At 43.1% G+C, this 18,892-nt stretch overlaps 1 protein-coding gene across 1 annotated transcript in view; it reads left to right on the forward strand.

Annotated features, from left to right (window-relative positions):
• LOC126457360 (schwannomin-interacting protein 1 homolog) overlaps positions 1–18,892 on the forward strand; it is a 1,975,729-nt gene that overhangs the window by 15,506 nt on the left and 1,941,331 nt on the right. The window lies entirely within an intron of this gene.

Here is an 18,892-nt window from a genome sequence, read left to right on the forward strand (position 1 = left end):
CAGCCGACCCCGGTGGTCTCGCGGTTCTAGGCGCGCAGTCGGGAACCGTGCGACTGCTACGGTCGCAGGTTCGAATCCTGCCTCGGGTATGGATATGTGTGATGTCCTTAGGTTAGTTAGGCTTAAGTAGTTCTAAGTTCTAGGGGACTGATGACCACAGCTGTTAAGTCCCATAGTGCTCAAAGCCATTTGAACCATTTGAACATCTCTAAAAAGGGTCATCACAAAAGGAGGGCTCTGAGCACTATGGGACTTAACATCTATGCTCATCAGTCCCCTAGAACTTAGAACTACTTAAACCTAACTAACCTAAGGACATCATACAACACCCAGCCATCACGAGGCAGAGAAAATCCCTGACCCCGCCGGGAATCGAACCCGGGAACCCGGGCGTGGGAAGCGAGAACGCTACCGCACGACCACGAGATGCGGGCCTCACAAAGGGAAAAAATAGGTAGAAAGAAGGTAACTGCAAAGAAATCATGGGTAACAGAAGAAATATTTCAATTGATCGGTGAAAGGAGGAAGTACTAAAAGGTTCCCGGAAACTTAGGAATACGGAAATACAAGTTGCTGAGGAATGAAATACATAGGAAGTGCAGGGAAGCTAAGAAGAAATGGCTGCAGGAAAAATGTGAAGACATGGAAAAAGAAATGAATGTCGGAAGGACAGACTCAGCATAAAGTCAAAACAACCTTCGGTGACATTAAAAGCAAGAGTGATAACATTAAGAGTGCAACAGGAATGTTAAATTCAGAGGAGAGAGCGGATAGGTGGAAAGAGTACATTGAAAGCTTCTATGAGGGGGAAGATTTGTCTGGTGTGATAGAAGATGAAACATGAGTCGATTTAGAAGAGACAGGGGATTCATTATTAGAATCAGTGTCCGCCCTCGGTAGCTGAATGGTCAGCATGACGGATTGTCAATCCTCTGGGCCCGTGTTCGATTCCCTGCTGGGTCGGGGAATTTTCTCCGCCCAGGGACTGGGTGTTGTGCTGTCCTCTTCATCATCCTGTAATCCTCATCGACTGCAGGTCGCCGAAGTGGTGTCATATTGAAAGCCCGGCACCCGGCGAACGGCCTGCCCGATGGGGGCCCTAGCCATACAGTTAAATAAGATAAATTAGAATCAGAAGCTAGAAGAGCTTTCGAGGACTTAAGATCAAATAAGGCAGAAGGGATAGATAACATTCCATCAGAATTCCTAAAATTATTGGGGAAGTGGCAGAAGTATGAGTCTGGCGACGTACTATCTGACTTTCGGGAAAGCATCATCTACACAACTCCGAAGACGGCAAGTACGAGAATTATTGCACAATCAGCTTAACACCTCATGCATCCAAGTTGTTTACAAGAATAATATACAGAAGAATGGAAAAGAAAATTGAGGATGCGCGAAGATGACGATCAGTTTGGCTTTAGGAAAGGTAAAGCCACGAAAGAGGCAATTCTGTGGTTGTGGTTAATAATGGAACGAAGACTAAAGAAAAATCAAGACACGTTCATAGGATTTGTCGACCTGGAAAAAGCATTCGACAATTTAAAATGGTGCAAGGTGTTCGAAATTCTGTAAAATGTAGGGGTAAGCTGTAGGGAGAGACGGATCATATACATTATGTACAACACCCAAGAGGGAATAATGAGTGGACGACCAAGAACGAAGTGCTCGGATTAAAAAGGGTGTAAGACAAGAATGTAGCCATTCGCCCCTACTGTTCAATTTGTATATCGAGGAAGCAATGATGGAAATAAAAGAAATATTCAGGAGTGGAATTAAAATTCAAGTTGAAAGGATATCAATGATACGATTCGCTGATGACTTTTCTATGCTGAGGGAAAGTGAAGAAGAATTACATGATCTACTGAATGGAATGAACAGTTTAATGAGTATAGAGTATGGATTGAGAGAAAATCTAAGAAAGACGAAAGTAATGAGAAGTAGTAGAAATGAGAACAACGAGAAACTTAACATCAGGATTGATGGCCACGAAGTAGATGAAGTTAAGCAACTCTGCTACCTAGACAGTAAATAGCCAATGACGCATGTATTAAGGAGGACATCAAAAACAGACTAGCAATGGCAAAAAGGTCATTCCTGGCCAAGAAATGTCTACTAATATCAAATATCGGCCTCAATTTGAGGAAGAAATTTCTGAGATTGTACGTCTGGTGTACAGCATTATATGGTAGTGAAACATGGACTGTGGGTAACCAGAACAGAAGAGAATCGAAGCATTTGAGATGTGGTGCTACAGACGAGTGTTGAAAATTAGGTGGATTCATAAGGTAAGGAATGAGGAGGTTCTGCGCAGAGTCGTAGAGGAAAGGAATATGTGGAAAACGCTGGTAAGGAGAAGGGACAGGATGATAGGACATCTGTAAAGACATGAGGGAATGACTTCCATGGTACTAGAGGGAGCTTTAGAGGGCAGAAACTGTAGAGAAAGATGGGGATTGGAATACATCCAGCAAATAATTGAGGACGTAGGTTGCAAGTGCTACTCTAAGATGAAGAGGTTAGCACAGGAGACGAATTCGTGGCGGGCCACATCGAACCAGTCAGAAGACTGATGACAAAGAAAAGAAGCTTGCTTGCAGTAATACTCTTTTATCTCCGACTCTTCAGTTCCGTGTAAATGAACAATCTTTCTACTGAATTTATTGATGAAATCAGTTTTCCAGCACTAAGTTTTTAATCGACCAGTTTATTTTCAAACCACAACCGACTAACTTCGATTACCTTGTCATTTTTGAGTAAAGTTTCATTCAGTCGAGTGTATGTTCATATATATTAATTTAACGACTGTAAACTGCATTCGTCGCTTAAAAAGAATATCGAACAGTTTATGGAATTCATTAAAAATTTAGAATAGTAGGTAGTCGGATGAAATTTTATCCATCATAATACACGTCTTTCCCATCATATAAGGGCTTCTGAGAATATCTAATCAGAAGAAAGATATGTGTACAAAATCTTCGCATGTGTACTGATAGGTTCTTGGATTTCTTTGGAATAATTACTCGCTCTTTAAACGATTAGTGCTTCCACGGCGATACAGCTGTAGTTCCTTTTTTCCTATAACAGTACCGGTATTTACTTTCGTATTTACGTCATATTAATCACAGTCGTGCAGGACTTCATGAATGAATAGAAGTCTGCCGTTGTTACCTCATTTAGGATATTACAAATTCTGTTTAGTTGCCTCCTATGTGATTCTTGTCCTTTGCACTAGTAATTAGAACGAGGCTGCTGAGTTACTGTGCTTACGATGAATATTGCCCCTCTCTTTACACTACAGCGTTTTGCCCGTGGACGGAACTATTTATTACAATTTCTCCAACTGCAATTTCGACTTTAAAAGTGATTTTCAGGTACTTAAACTCCAATAAATAAACACTGAAGTTGGAACTACCTCTTTAATTATTTTTCTATTGAATACTGTCCCGTAGGATTTTTCGTGACTAAGACAACTCAAGCTTAACCTATTCATTTATTACTGACAATATACAAGCCCAACGCAATCTGACTGCTGTGTATTGACAACATGACTTCCAATAATTAACACAAAAGAATAGCCCTGTATTTCAAGAAATCCTAACAAAAATACAAATCCGAAAAATATGAAATTAAAGAAATATGAAACTACCTCTAACTCTGTTAATTGCCTAAACTCATTTCAATCAGGAATCCCGATAGTGAAAACCCCAATCTTTTTCATAAGTCACTTAACCTCACAGAAAATCTTCATAACAAGAACTACAGCAATTACAGCAAGTAGTAACAACGGTCAGATAAATAAAAAGATTCTAACAACTATAGACTCTAACTACTAGGAGGCATATGGTTAGCAAAAGAAAGATTCTGTTGAAGAGCAAAAAATGTATCTAGAAGATTTTATCTTATTCATGTGACATCCAGTTCCAAAAATTATATAGTTGTCAATAATTCCACTACCCAAACATTATCAACAACATCCCTCATCACACATTTCCTTGCATATTATCTTATAAATACATCATTTCATCTCACTTTGCAGTGCATGTCCTACCAACACAGAGTCTCCAGTAAGGCTATAATGTATATACACTTCCCTGTCCACTTGGTTACTTCTAGTTCCTCCAACCACAGAATCTCTTGCCGAGGGCGCAGAGCGCTGTCGGCGATGTTAATACAGTCTATAGCGCTGCTAACATACAAAAAGGCTACTTACAAAGTTAGATGTTCTACAGTCGATAAGTGAACGTGATACACAGTACTTACATGAAATAATTTGAGTTGATGATTTTCAAAAATTATTTATGTGTTACGAAGTCTAACGTTCGATTCAGGATACCATCATGTGATGTCGAAGGTGATGTTTTAATCTCTGTGGTTAATAAATTACGGAAAGGAGATGCTCAGTATTTTAGATGTTCAGAGTAAACAAAATCAAAAATATCCTTACCATCACATACGAGATGACCAAGAATCATAACATGAGAACGAAGTTTTTCATGACGACACTCTTCCACAAAACATTCTCGGAGCTGTTGCCATGTCAATCCTGTGCAAAAAATGGAACTTTTGATGATTACCATCATCGTCTTCTTCAGGCCTAACTGACTGTCTTGGCTGCTGCCTATGGAAGATATCTGACTGGTCGACAGTTAAGTCATGATGTAACTACCGACCAATGAGGAGGCCTCCATGGGCTACATAAGGCCTCAACTGTAGCAAACATGAGAGTCTGTTGTTCGCGATGAAGTCAATGGTGGTAATCGTCGAACGCTGGATGTTTCACTCTCAATTGACGCAGGAAGAAACCTGAGGATATTTTATACGGGAGTCATCATACTTATGTGCAGTGTGTCTCAATTTATTCCGAGATAACAATGAAACGGAATACACAGTTCTTTTGTGTAAATTACGGAGCAAAAATAGCTAAGATGTTGTATGGATGTTGCAGCCTACATCTATTTCATTTTCTCCAGTTCGGTTCAGTACCTGGTTATCAGTTATTAGATATACCCAGCTTATATTCAAGATTGTTCTATAGATCCATGCTTTAGGTTTCATTTCTCTATTGGTCCGAAATACCTGTTGTCCACGTGCCACTTTTATACAACGCTCCACTGCAGACACTTAAATTTACTTTAAAACTGAATTAAATACAGTCTTCACGATAGTAAAATATTTGTTGGTAACGGTAACCTGTACCGGCCAATATGTGACCATCTTCAGACCGTGCAAGTATTACACTATTATGTAAGGCGATAGCAGTGAACGGAGCAGGTATTGTGCATTCAGGTACGTAAACTGCTCAATATTTTATTGCAGTGACTAAGTTTTTAGATTTAATCTAAAATATTTTGTGGAGACGACCGATATTATCTACGATTACTTAAATTTATATTAGATATTAACAAATTCCTCTTTCTTGGAATTGCTTTTCTCGCTGTTGTTAGTCCGCATTTTATATCCTCACTTATTTTGCTGCCCATATAGCAAAACTCACATATCACTTTTTGTGTCCCATTTCCTGCTGTAATTCCCTCTGAGTTGCCTCCTTTACTTCAGCTAAATTCCAGTGTTCTTGTTTTACTTTTGTTGATTATCTTGTACCCCTTTTAAAACACTGTCCATTCCGTTCAACTGCTTTCCTAACATCTTTGCAGTCTCTGACAGAATTATAATGTCATCGTGGAACCTTAAATCTAGATTGATTTTCCTTGAATTTAATTCCCGTTCCAAAATTCTCGGCCGGCCGTGGTGGCCGAACGGTTCTAGGCGCTACAGTCTGGAACCGCGCGACCACTACGGTCGCAGGTTCGAATCCTGCCTCGGGCATGGATGTGTGTGATGTCCTTAGGTTAGTTAGGTTTAAATAGTTCTAAGTCCTAGGGGACTGATGACCTCAGAAGTTGAGTCCCATAGTGCTCAGAGCCATTTGAACCCAAATTCTCCTTGATTTCCCTTCTTATTCAGACCTCAAAAATAAAAAAAATTTGTCCATTGTAGTTTTTAAATACGTAACTTAAGCGATATCACGTATCTAACAGATAGGGCGTTTGGAACCAGGCAGCCATCTGAAGCATTTCTCGTCACCTCAAAAATAACTTAGTTCTTACAGATACCAGAATTTCGAGGAACAGCCCGTGTAAACAACTGCCCAGCGCAAGCTCGTATCTTCTGCATCGCCGTCATTGCAAGCTTTTCTGCTAGTAACGACTTTTCTCATGCAGCGTCATCCTTTTTATCCAGCAAAGAACTCTCTTTAAATACAGACGTCGTTCATGTCAACGGAAATTCGTTCGAATTAAACATTTTATTTATCTTTACTTGTTTGCGTTAATAATAAAGAAAGAAGGACCGTCGTACGCCCCGGTGTCACCCTTTCACTAAGAAGAGACGTGAATGGAGGGCGAGTGTGGAAAGGGAATACGTGAGCACGATGTGGGCCGGACGGCTGGTATTCCGTCTCTTCTCGTGCAGAGTCTGCAGGCGGCGTATTTTGCCGCGGACTTAAACGCTATGACAGCCGTCCCGGCCCAGCTGTTTATTATTTAAGAGCGGCTCGCCTCGCCGGCGCAGCTGGGACGTGTCCGCCGTGGTCGGCCGGCCGACGACGTGATTAAAAAATTTATGAATATGTATGAACGCGCCGAAAAGCAAATGCGGAAAAATGGGGACCGAGAGCCGCACGGGCAGAAATGCCCCAAAAAGAAGAGAGACTATGCCGACATACGCACTTGCTCTTTTATTTCCCCCGCAGACCCCCAGTCCTGTCAGTGACACATCCGCTTTCCATCTACGAAGTGTTGTTTCGAATTAAAAGTCACACCGAGTAATGTGTGTTATGGTCCCGGAGCGGGAGGTTCTTCGGTCAGAATGCGGAATGAGTGAGTAGTGCGGATGGGTTGGGTGGAGTGGTGGGAGCAGATGGATATGCAGCTCATGCCCCCTCCACATTCACAGACACACACACACACACACACACACACACACACACACACACACAGAGTTCCGCCGGCCATATTTCACGTCACGACGCCGGCGGCGCGACGGTGGCGCCTTGGTGTTTTGCGGAGACGGCTGCCACCTCGTACCTCATTGTTCTCCGGGGCGCGGTGACCGCGGGCGCTGAGGACTGCCCGGGCCATTAATCTGCGGGCAGTCACCGGCGCCCGCCGGCGCGGCTACTTGCTGTAGCTAATTCCCTGCACCGGTCGTTCATTTCTCCTCGGTTTCGGGGCGACGGCTCTAGCACTTCTGAGTAATAGCAAGGACGCAAAGAGATTGATGAAGGTAAAAAGTACGATGCGCACCTGATAAACTGCGAATTCGGTATAAAAGGGCAAGAGGGACGCAGATTAAAGAAAAATCCACAAAAACAATTCTCTGGGATAAAATGTTTTCCTCGTTTCCAGCATGCTCGATGGCAGTAGGCAGCGTGCAGATAAAAAGGGGGACTGGATTGTCGCACTGTAGTATGCAAATACACTGAAGAGCTAAAGAAACTAGTACATCTGCGTAATATCGTGTAGGGCCCGCGTGAGCACGCAGAAGTGCCGCAACACCATGTGGCATAGACTGAACTAATGTCTGAAATAGTGCTGGAATCCTGTTGGGCTGTCCATAAATCAGTATCAGTACGAGGGGTTGGAAATCTCTTCTGAATAGCACGTTGCAAGGGATCCCAGATAATGTTCATGTCTGGAGAGTTTGGTGGCCAGCGGAAGTGTTAACACTCAGAAGAGTATTCCTGGAGCGACTCTGTAGCAATTCTGGACGTGAGGGTGTCCCATTGTCCTGCTGGAACTGCCCATCTCCGTCGTGATGCACAATGCACATGAATGGATGCATGTGATCAGACAGGATGCTTACGTACATTAGAGTAGTATCTAGACATATCAGCGGTCTCATATCACACCAACTGCACACGCCCCACACCATTACAGAGCCTCTACCAGCTTGAGCAGTCCCCTACTGACATGCAGGGTCCATGGATTCATGATGTTGTCTCCAGATGATGCTGTCATTTACCGTCTTGTAAAGTCATCAGATGATCAAAACGTCTTGCCAAACGATTTACATACGATATCTGTATGGTGCGAAAAGTGGCAATTGACCCTGAATAAGGAAAAGTGTGAAGTTATTCACATGCGTACTAGAAGAAATCAGCTAAATTTCGATTACGCGATAAGTCATACAAATCTGAAGGCTGTAAATTCAACTAAATTCTTAGGGATTGCAATTACAAATAACCTAAATTGGAACGACCACATTGATAATATTGTGGGTAGAGCAAACTAAAGACTGCGATTCATTGGCAGAACACTTAGAACGTGCAACAGTTCTACTAAAGAGACTGCGTACACCATGCTTGTCCGCCATATTCTGGAGTATTGCTGTGCGGTGCGGGAACCGCATCAGGTCGGACTGACGGATGACATCGAATAAGTACAAAGAAGGGCAGCTCGTTTTGTGTTATCGCGAAATAGGGGAGATAGTGTCACAGACATGATACGTAAATTGGAGTGGCAATCATTAAAACAAAGGCGTTTTTCGTTGCGACGGGATCTTCTCATGAAATATCAATCACCAGTTTTCTCCTCCGATTGCGAGAACATTCTGTTGGCACCCACCTACATAGGAAGAAATGATCATCACGATAAAATGAAAGAAATCAGGGCTCGCACAGAAAAATTTAAGTGTTCGTTTTCCCCGCGTGCCGTTCGAGAGTGGAACGGTAGAGAGATAGCTTGAAAGTGATTCATTGAACCCTCTGCCAGGCACTTTATTCTGAATAGGAGAGTAATCACGTAGATGTAGATACCCGCATACATCTATCCGCTACATACAATCTGAAACTAGACTCCTTCGATCGGGAAATATGTTCCCAGCCTTCAACAGTTCCATATCGGTGCTGACGGGCCCAGGCGAGGCGTAAACCTTTGCGTCGTACAGTCATGAAGGGTACACGAGTGGAGATGTTTCGTTGAATGATTCGCACGCTCACACTTGTTGATGGCCCAGCATTGATATCTGCAGCAATTTGTGGAAGGGTTGCACTTCTGTCACACTGAACGATTCTCTTTAGTCGTCGTTGGTCCCGTTCTTGCAGGATCTTTTTCTGTCCGCAGCGATGTCGGAGATTTGGTGCTTTACCGGATTCCTGATATTCACTGTACACTCGTGAAATGGTTGTGAGGAAAAATCCCCACTTCATCGCTACATCGGAGATGCTGTGTCCTATCGCTAGTGCGCAGTTTATAACATCACCTTGTAGCTCACTTAAATCTTGGTAACCTGCCATTGTCGCAGCAGTAAGCGATCTAACAACTGAGTCAGACACTTGTTGTCTCATATAGGCGTTGCCGACCGCTGCGACGTATTCTGCCTGTTTAGACATCTCTGTACTTGAATACCCGTGCCCCTACCAGTTTCTTCGGCGCTTCAGTGTAGTATTTTGCACTAAGTCACTCAGACAAGCAATGCGTCCAGGATACACACATTATGATAAGATGATAATGAACTAAAGCTCGAAAGTAGCTGCCATTTAAATAAAAACAAACTGCTGTGAAACTTTGGCGGTTTTGTGATTAAAAAGGTTGTACGTTAGAGTTAGCAGCGTCGTAAGGGTCCACGCATGTCGTGAACTTATGTTTCTTTTTTCTAGCTGTGTTTAAACGCTCTATGATCAGCGTTGCTGACCTTTACTGCATATTTCACTGACTGTGGAACTACGATTGGGTGGTTACAATTGCTTCCACTGGTGGACTTTTCTGCAAGTGAAACGTGACGTAAAATGACCGCCTGTAGAGCGATCATTTGCTTCACCTATATATTTTTTTATTTAACTGTCTCGATCGCAAAGTTCTTTGAATGAGTTTAGCGGTTTCGGCTGTGCAGTAGCTACATGGAGAATGTGTCATTGTACTGCACTGCAGAAAATCATGATCATGTAAAGATAATGACTCCTGTTATTTACGTCATTGCTACATCTTTGTGAAGTGGCCAAGTAAAATCTCGCCGCCAAGAGTGCTCTTGTCGCGTCGGGACTGTTCGTGGGTTCTGAGGCAGAAATCATAAGAATGAGGGAACACACACAATAAGTGAGAGAGGTATTGTAACATACTACATCTACATCTACATCCATACTCCGCAAGCCACCTGACGGTGTGTGGCGGAGGGTACCTTGAGTACCGCTATCTGTTCTCCCTTCTATTCCAGTCTCGTATTGTTCGTGGAAAGAAAGATTGTCGGTATGCCTCTGTGTGGGCTCTACTCTCTCTGATTTTATCCTCATGGTCTCTTCGCGAGATATACGTAGGAGGGAGCAATATACTGCTTGACTCCTCGGTGAAGGTATGTTCTCGAAACTTCAACAAAAGCCCGTACCGAGCTACTGAGCGTCTCTCCTGCAGAGTCTTCCACTGAAGTTTATCTACCATCGCCGTAACGCTTTCGCGATTACTAAATGATCCTGTAACGAAGCGCGCTGCTCTCCGTTGGATCTCTATCTTCTATCGACCCTATTTGGTACGGATCGCACACTGCTGAGCAGTATTCAAGCAGTGGGCGAACAAGCGTACTGTAACCTACTTCCTTTGTTTTGGGATTGCATTTCCGTAGGATTCTTCCAACGAATCTCAGTCTGGCATCTGCTTTACCGACGATCAACTTTGGTGCAAAATATTCCCTGGCAGGATCCATTTACAAGTCCTTGGCAAAGCCGGGAAAAACCAAACACTTCACCTGTTCGTTGTACAGAAATAAACATAAGTTTTGAGTTGAGTTCTGATGTACTGCTTTGGTAGAGAAAGTTGCTGCTGCATTACGACGATCCTTGACTGCTGCTAAGTGGAGCTTCTCGACGCCGCGGCGTGGCAAGAACTGGGTTGAGCTGCAGTCCTGCGGTCTCTTACCCACGTGAGCCGTGGTACCGGTGGCGCTCCAGCTTATTGGGCGAGGCATTCGTGCCGCCAGTGGTTGGATGGCGTCGGTTGCTGCCGCTGTTTCACAGCAGCAGAGCCTCTAAGTGCCGATCTCTGTACACGGAACGACTGCTCCCTGTGTGCTATCGACTGGCTACGATACCACACCTTGTGTACACGGAAAACCACAGGACGACTTAAACACACAGTTGATCCTTTTGAACTGTCTGTTAGGATTGTTGATATTTTTAAAAATGTCGAGAATCCGACAGATAGATATTTAAAAAGTATCTTTATCGGCACTCGATGCATCGAAATAAGAGTCGATATATGGGCAGAAAGAATATTGGCGTATCGGCCTTTAAAAATATCGACTTGTAATGGTACTTGAATTACGTAACCATTCCGGCACCTCACCTCAACCTCTCGATACCAGCAATATCCTACTGTGTTTCTGTAACGTAGTTAACATATTTCTGAGACAATATCCAGATTTGGTTTCATTAATGTAGAGGTACTTTGATACATCGATATGTTTATATTCGAATGATATTATTCTTCTGTGTATTCTTTCTTTTGTCACTATGATCTTTGACGTACTTGTAACTCGGATTTTTGGGCGCGTAAGTGGTTATTAGAGACTCAAGTCTTGGTCGTCATGTTGAAAAGACGCAAATTGTAGTCAGTTTATGAAATGTGAACTTTAACAGTGAGGAAGATATTTTCAAGTTTGTTTTATATTGTGAAGTGATATTGCAACAAAAGTAATAAAAAAGAAGTGTAACTTAAATTCGGAGTGCTGATTACTATTTTACATCATCATTGTCCTAACTTGCAAAAGTTTAATCTTCAAGAATGGTTTATGAAACACATCTATAAAACTTTTGAATATCGCAGAATAACACCTAGGCCTCTTTGCATCCGAGCTTGGAATCATAACCACCTAGATTTTCGTCGATTGAGCCATGACTTCACAACGAGACCAGTGTGGGAAACACGAAAATTAGAGTGCCTAGTTTATCCATTATTTTATGAAAAGACTTTATTAACTGTGCTCTAATGACACCTGCCACATAATATAACTTTGTTGTTGCCCGAAAATGCAATATTTAGTAGCGTGAGCAACACTACAATCATAATTCATTTTTGACCTTTGTTGTGGTAGGGTTGTTAGAGGCTGCACATCGTAAATATACTGCCGGTTTTACAGCTGTATATGTAAGTAGTGATTTATAGATATAATGTACATCAACAACCTAGAAGCCTGCTTATGCTCCTTCGAGAAAGAACTGAAAGGAAAACGATGCACTTTCACGGTTGCGAAGAATGGTAACTGCATGTAATAGGCACAATAAAAGGTGTCCGATGGGTCCGTCCTTCGGTTTCGTCACATATCGGACTTGTCCGGAACACTTCATGTCGACCACCCAGTTTTTTTTAAATTTCAGCAAACGCCAGCGACCTAGCAGTTGTAGTTTCAAAACTGCATGATGGAGCTAAACTTCTTCTGTTGGTAGCGCCGAGCGCCGATTACGTCAGTATTTCCCCCTCACTCGTCTCCGCTTATCGCAGAGATCAGTCTTGTGATTTAGATTTTTGTTCATCATTTTCGGCAACTTTTTTTTTTTTTTTTTTTTTTTGGAAACTGCAGATGGGAACAAATAGCACACTAGTTACGTCAAAAACTGGCGTGCTGTTTGCTGACATCGGAAATCTTGTTATTCCGTTCACATCGCCACCCTCCCTGCGCAATCCGATTTCTTCTTTGCTCCGCCTGTACTTGCTTCACACAGTCAGAGACAAAGACTGGACGTGATGAAAGCTTAAAAAGTAGTAAAACTCTTTCACACAGTGAAAGTAAAATTATGTTCTACAACAATTTCAAAAGAAAAATTAAAAATGTTTACCGAAAATTGCGAAAAATTATAATAAAAATAAAAGTATTGGCACTGTTACTGCCGTTTCGATATTGATATATCGGTGAGACAGCCCTACTGTCTATATAATCTATGGATGTTCTTGCCACATACGGGATCACAATAACTAGAAGCGAAACGGAAGTTTGGACTGAAACTAGTGATTCGCCATCAGCAAATTCCACAACGCAAAATGCTTTACACTGAGGAGTTCCCTTAATGTATATGTAGTGCTGCAAGCGGGGAAACGACAAAGCAGTACTCGCGCATTCACTTATCTGAAGTTGAGTTACTCTTTAATTCAGCGACCTTCAACCAACACTCAACGACTCTTAATTTATAACTGACACATTCTTTCTTGGACATGCTGTATATCCAACATTAAGACTTTCTCAACTGTCCCATGTATCATTCGAAGTCAATGTGTATACACATTAAAATACAACGTGGTCCTATCTTAGTTTAATGTAGAACACCGTCCAACAGTCAGCGCACGCTAGTGAACACAAGGCGCACAGTCGGCGCTTGCGGCGGCCGCACGGCGTTCAGCGCATTTCCGATATTTTCTCAGATTCCGTTCAGATCTTCTCTTATGAACAGTGATGTTTAAGTGTTTCAAGAAGTCTGCCTTCCTCTCTTTGTTCTCCACACGTAAAATTGATAAATATTCATGACTATTTTTAAAACAGAGCGATTTTTCGTAATTCCCAAGGTGCTATGCCTCCGATTATGAAGATTAGGAAAAGTGCCGCTGTTAAAATCGTAAGATAAAATTTTTTACTATGTTTCTGGTGCTTGGAGAACCTCGAATTAGTGGTTAGGTGATTGGTGAAGCCAAATTATTTTATACGGGGCATGCCTTCTGTTGCTAGCTGTGATTCTTCGAGGAAAGCTCTTTTCATACGTTCAGTAGGGTGATAGGGCGATGGTTACTGGAATTTTTTGCCTCTTTTGATGACATTTGCTGTCTCCAGCTGTGGCAGTAAGATGTGACTCAGAAGACATTAATTTAGAATTCAAGTAACACCAAGGAGTTCTGTGGCTGGTATTTAAGTGATTGTTAGCGGAAACTTATAAGCCCAGCGAATTTGAGTTATCTTCTCACGCTCTTTGTTATTGTTTTATAAGGGGATGTCCAATGAAAACGAGATAGACGGAAAATGAGTAAACTATTGATTATTTTGAAAGTAATCACCACAACTGTGAATACATTTATTATACTGTGAGATAAGCTGGTCAACGCGTTCACGGAAAAATGTTGCAATTGCCTACAGAACTATAATTGTACCCACGCGTGCACTGCTTTGTTCGAAGCAAATCTGCGGCCACGAATGTGTTTTTTCAGTGTTCCAAAAATATGGAAATAACGTGAGGAGGGATGGGGACTGTATTAAGGATGTGTAGGGGCTTCCCAGCACGGAACTTCTGTAGCGTAGTCGAAACAGTAGGCACGCCAGCTCCGGGAAGTCATGATGATTGACTGCAGTGGCCCGCTGCTTATTGAATTTCCGGAATACGGCGCCCCAATCACCCCACAACGATACGTGGACACTCGCAAAAACTGAAGCTCGCCATCAAGGCCAAAAGTCCGGGAATCTCGATGGACGGTATCATTCTGTTGCAGGATAATTTCCGCCGACATGTTGCTAAAGTTGTCCCGATCTCTCCCCAAGCGGTTTCCATGTTTTTGGAGCCTTGAAGAAAAACATTCGTGGCCGTCAAATTGCTTCTAGCGAAGAGGTGCACGACTGAGTACAATCGTGATTCCGTAGGCAACAGAAAACATGTTTCGATGAAGACGTTGACTGTCTTGCCTCACAGATAGAATACTAAGTTAACAGTTACGTCGATTACTTTTGAAGTAATGAACTGTTAATTTCCTTTATTTCCGTCTGTCTTCTTTTCGTTGTTTGGTTATTAATTTCGTCTTTAACCAGCGGGGCTCCCACTGGAATGTCCAGAGGAGGATATCTGAACAGCTAGCTGATTTCAACATGACGCGACCGACATGTCGAATACAGAGGTATCCCCGGCGTCCAAACATCACATGTGCGATTGCTGTCCAGTGTCACTTGTAGGGCCGATATTACAATCTATAGGTAAACATTGCAACGTATTACTATATGTCTTTTCCTTTTCAAGCACCCGCTTTCACACTTTGCTAAATGCTTAACCGGTGTTTCTTTTAAATTTATTATCACACAATGTAATCTTAGCGGCTTTCGTTACTCGTTTGAGATTGTATCGGAATTTGAGGCAACTAGTTTACCGAGATCGCTTTAGCTAAGGAGCCCATCGGAAAGACTTCACAGCGACACTATTAGCTTTCTTAGTGGAGCGTTAGACAGGACAAGACGAAAATATTGCAAACTGAAGCGCGTGGAACCCTATAGAGTAGCAGTGGTATATATGAATCACGGCAGGGTACCATAAAAGATCAACCACGTAGATGATAAAATTTTGGAAATTTGTGGTAAGGTGTTATCGGACCAAACTGCTGAGATCATCGGTCCCTAAGCCTACGCACTACTAAAGTTAACTTACACTAACTTACGCTAAGGACAACACATACCCCCATGCCCGAGGGAGGACTCGAACCTCCAACGGGGTGAGTCGCAAGGACCGTGACATGACGCCCACAGACCGCGCGGCTACCCCGCACGGCCACGTAGATGATATAGACTTTGAAAGTCACTTGGCAACGTTGGAACTTGCGACAAGTGATATCACCATACGTTACATCGGGAAACCATGGACTGCATGTTTCACGGCCATGGTGGTATATGAAGGCCCGATAGATATTCTGATACCTCTGCGTTGTAGCACGGGATACGCAAGAGTTCTCCATCATTGGTTGCGGTAACGCTTGCCATTAAGTGGAGGCCAGCAATGGACAGTGTTATTACTGTAATATTTCAACGTCTTCCTGCAGATATTCGCCCTGAAAGGCTATCCATCAGATGTAACCCAGATCCACATGCACCACAAAAAAATAATTTTCTTTTTTGTTTCTTGGTATATGTTTGTAGTCCAACTACACAGCACCGTAGCACGCCTCTAGTTAAGCCAAAACTAAGTATTCCAGCAAAACTCCGATGTATCGGTGGAATGCACCATATTGTTTTAGCTTATCTTCGAACATGTTGCGGGAAAGCGGCGCGGAAATTTGAATGAGTTGCCTCATGACTGATGTATACTATCTGATAAAAGGTATCCGCGAACACCTCTAAATAATGGGAAATTGACCACTAGATATCAGGATACACGCACAGGAGGCGGGAAGTGTTGTGCAGTCAGAGAATTAGTAAAAGCAGAGTGGATCGCTCAGGAGAGCTGTCACTTCGAAGGTGAACTCGACGTTGGATGTAACCTGAAAAAGAAATCTGTCGGGGACATACCAAAGCTGCTCATGTCGACTATTGATGTCATTATGAAAGGAAAACGTTAAGGAATAACCGCACCTAAGCCAAGACGAGGCGGAAATCATGTGCTGACGCATAGGAGCCGCCGAGAATTGCGAGGAGTGGATGTAAAAATCGCACGGAATTGGCGTAATGAATCAGTCGTGGCTTCAAAATTACTACCAGTAGTCCTGCAAGCACTATGGCTGTGCCTAGGGAGTTAAAACGAATGGTCTACGGTGGTCGAGCAGATCCTCAGGAGTCACAAATTCCTGTAGTCAAGGCTAAGTGACGCGTGAGGCGGTGTAAAGAGCGACACCAATGTTCAACGGATAACCGGGAACGAGTAATTTGGAATGATGAATCACTCAGTACCCTGTTGCATTCCGATGGAAGTGTTTTAGTTTGGCAGCTGCCTGGAAAATGTTGCCTACCACCACGTGTATATTGTGAAGTGCAGACTAGGCGGTGTTAACTGCTTAATGCGGAAGAATGCGAGCACATTTTACAACGTTGTGAACTGCGTACAGGAGAGGAACAGTTCAAAGACGATGCTTATTTGAATCATAATGACAATGCAAAAATGGTTCCAATGGTTCTGAGCACTATGGGACTCAACTTCTGAGGTCATCAGTCCCCTAGAACTACTTAAACCTAACTAACCTAAGGACATCACACATCCATGCCCGAGGCAGGATTCGAACCTGCGCCGTAGCGGACGCGGGGTTCCAGACTGTAGCGCCTAGAACCGATCGGCCAACCCGGCTGGCATGACAAGGCACCGAGTTACAAACCAGCATCTGTGAGGCGCTGCTTTGTGGACAATAGCATTGCTGGAATGGATCAACCTGTTCAGAGCTCTGACTTGTACCCAGTGCAAAACTATTCGGATGAGTTAGAAAGGGGGGTTCGGTCCACATTCCAGCGTCAAACATCTCTGCCTCAGGTTTCGGCTCTTGAGGAGCGCTGGGCTGCCATTCCACAAAGACGTTCAGGTGGTTCATTGAAAGCATCCCCAACAGAGTTCAGGCCGTCATAAAGTTGAAGGAGGACACACTCCATACCAAAGTCCACAAAAAGCTGCCTTGCGATTTCGATCAGATTGTATAATCCGGGAAATACTACCCACAACAACAAAATACGCTATCTAAATTGTTTAAAGTTATGCATTTATAACATTACGTATCCAGAAAATACGAATGCCTTCACATTAAGGAACTGGTTAAAATTGTTTCTCTGTGTTCACCAAGATTTTGAAAATTTGGCATTAGTTATCACCAGTTTGAAGTCTGTATAATCCATCTCACATTATTACATATCAGACAAACTTGGCAGTACGACTTCGAACAATGACGAAATTATGTTTTTGTTCTTTCTGTTTGACAAGATATTTGTTAGAGGAGACGTTCTGACATTTGTTTACTGATTGCGTCTTGTGTAAAATCATCATCTTCTTTCGAATAATTATTGGTATTCGATTTGTAATTCGGTTGTTCTATATGTAATCTTTGCTTTTATCTTGCTTTCGTCGCGTAGCTTGCCATTTTTGGTGTCAGATTTGGTTTCAGTTTATATACTTGACTCCGTTTTTCTAACAGTGCAGAGGGAATCACTGCCGCACGTAAGCGGGGAGTTGTACCGCGCATTGGTTGCTCTTATGAGCGGACGTCTGGGTGGTGCACCGCTGAACACGGACTGACAGGAAGCTTGTACCCAGCAGTTAAGAAAAAGTATCGCGTTTCCATTTGCGAGGTCACTAACCTGACAACTAGCGCTCCATCTTAGTTGATCGCTCAGGAAGTATTGAACTCCTACAAAATTTGTTGTTCACCTTTCACAATACTGTCATGGAATTGTTATATCGCCCTTTTAGGTCTTTTTAAAATATCACACCACCTTTAACCGTTTAACAGCTTTGGACGTAGACACGTTCAGAGTACCAGGTATAAGGACTGGTGGCACGCGTGAACACTTTCAGAGCACACAGGGACAGGTACAAAGGCGATCTCGTTAACATGTCCAGAGCAGTTAAAGGGTTAAAACCTAATTTTTAGAAGATTATAAGATTTTATTCCGTTTTCCTTTTTTCATTTGGTTGAGGCTGGTGTGTTGCATATTAAATTAATTCGGGTGTTAATAGTCATAGTATCGTGCGACTTAGTCCTGCTACACAAATTCCACTCAAAGGTTTGGTGATTTCACCAGAGATGAATTCAGTGACTGCATAATGTCTCTTTCTTTCTCTCTCTTTCTGTATGTGTGCGTGCGTCAGAAACAGTGCGTCCAGTTTATAGGTGGAATATCTGGAGAACACCTTCCAGTTACCAACTGGCAGCTGACACTTGCACCGGTGCGGGGAGCACGTGACAGTTGCGTCCCTAGGCGGGTGTGCTGTGCCTTTCGGTGCCCCGCTCTACTGTCGCTTGTCGCGGGATTAGAGCCACATGATGGACGGTAGCGCCGCGCGCGGCAGCTCCTGACAACTAAAGTACGACGCCAGGGACTGCCGCGGCTAGCCGTTGATCACGGCGCGCTGCGCCGCGACGCGGACGCCTAAATTAGCGGCGCCTCTGCTGGCCAAGCTCCAGCACCTGTCTGCACTTGGCTGTGTGGAATCTAACTGCGCATCGATTAGGCTTTTATACACTTCATCCTC

This window comes from Schistocerca serialis, chromosome 2, assembly GCF_023864345.2.
Source record: "Schistocerca serialis cubense isolate TAMUIC-IGC-003099 chromosome 2, iqSchSeri2.2, whole genome shotgun sequence".
In the NCBI taxonomy this organism is placed as follows: Eukaryota; Metazoa; Arthropoda; class Insecta; order Orthoptera; family Acrididae; genus Schistocerca; species Schistocerca serialis.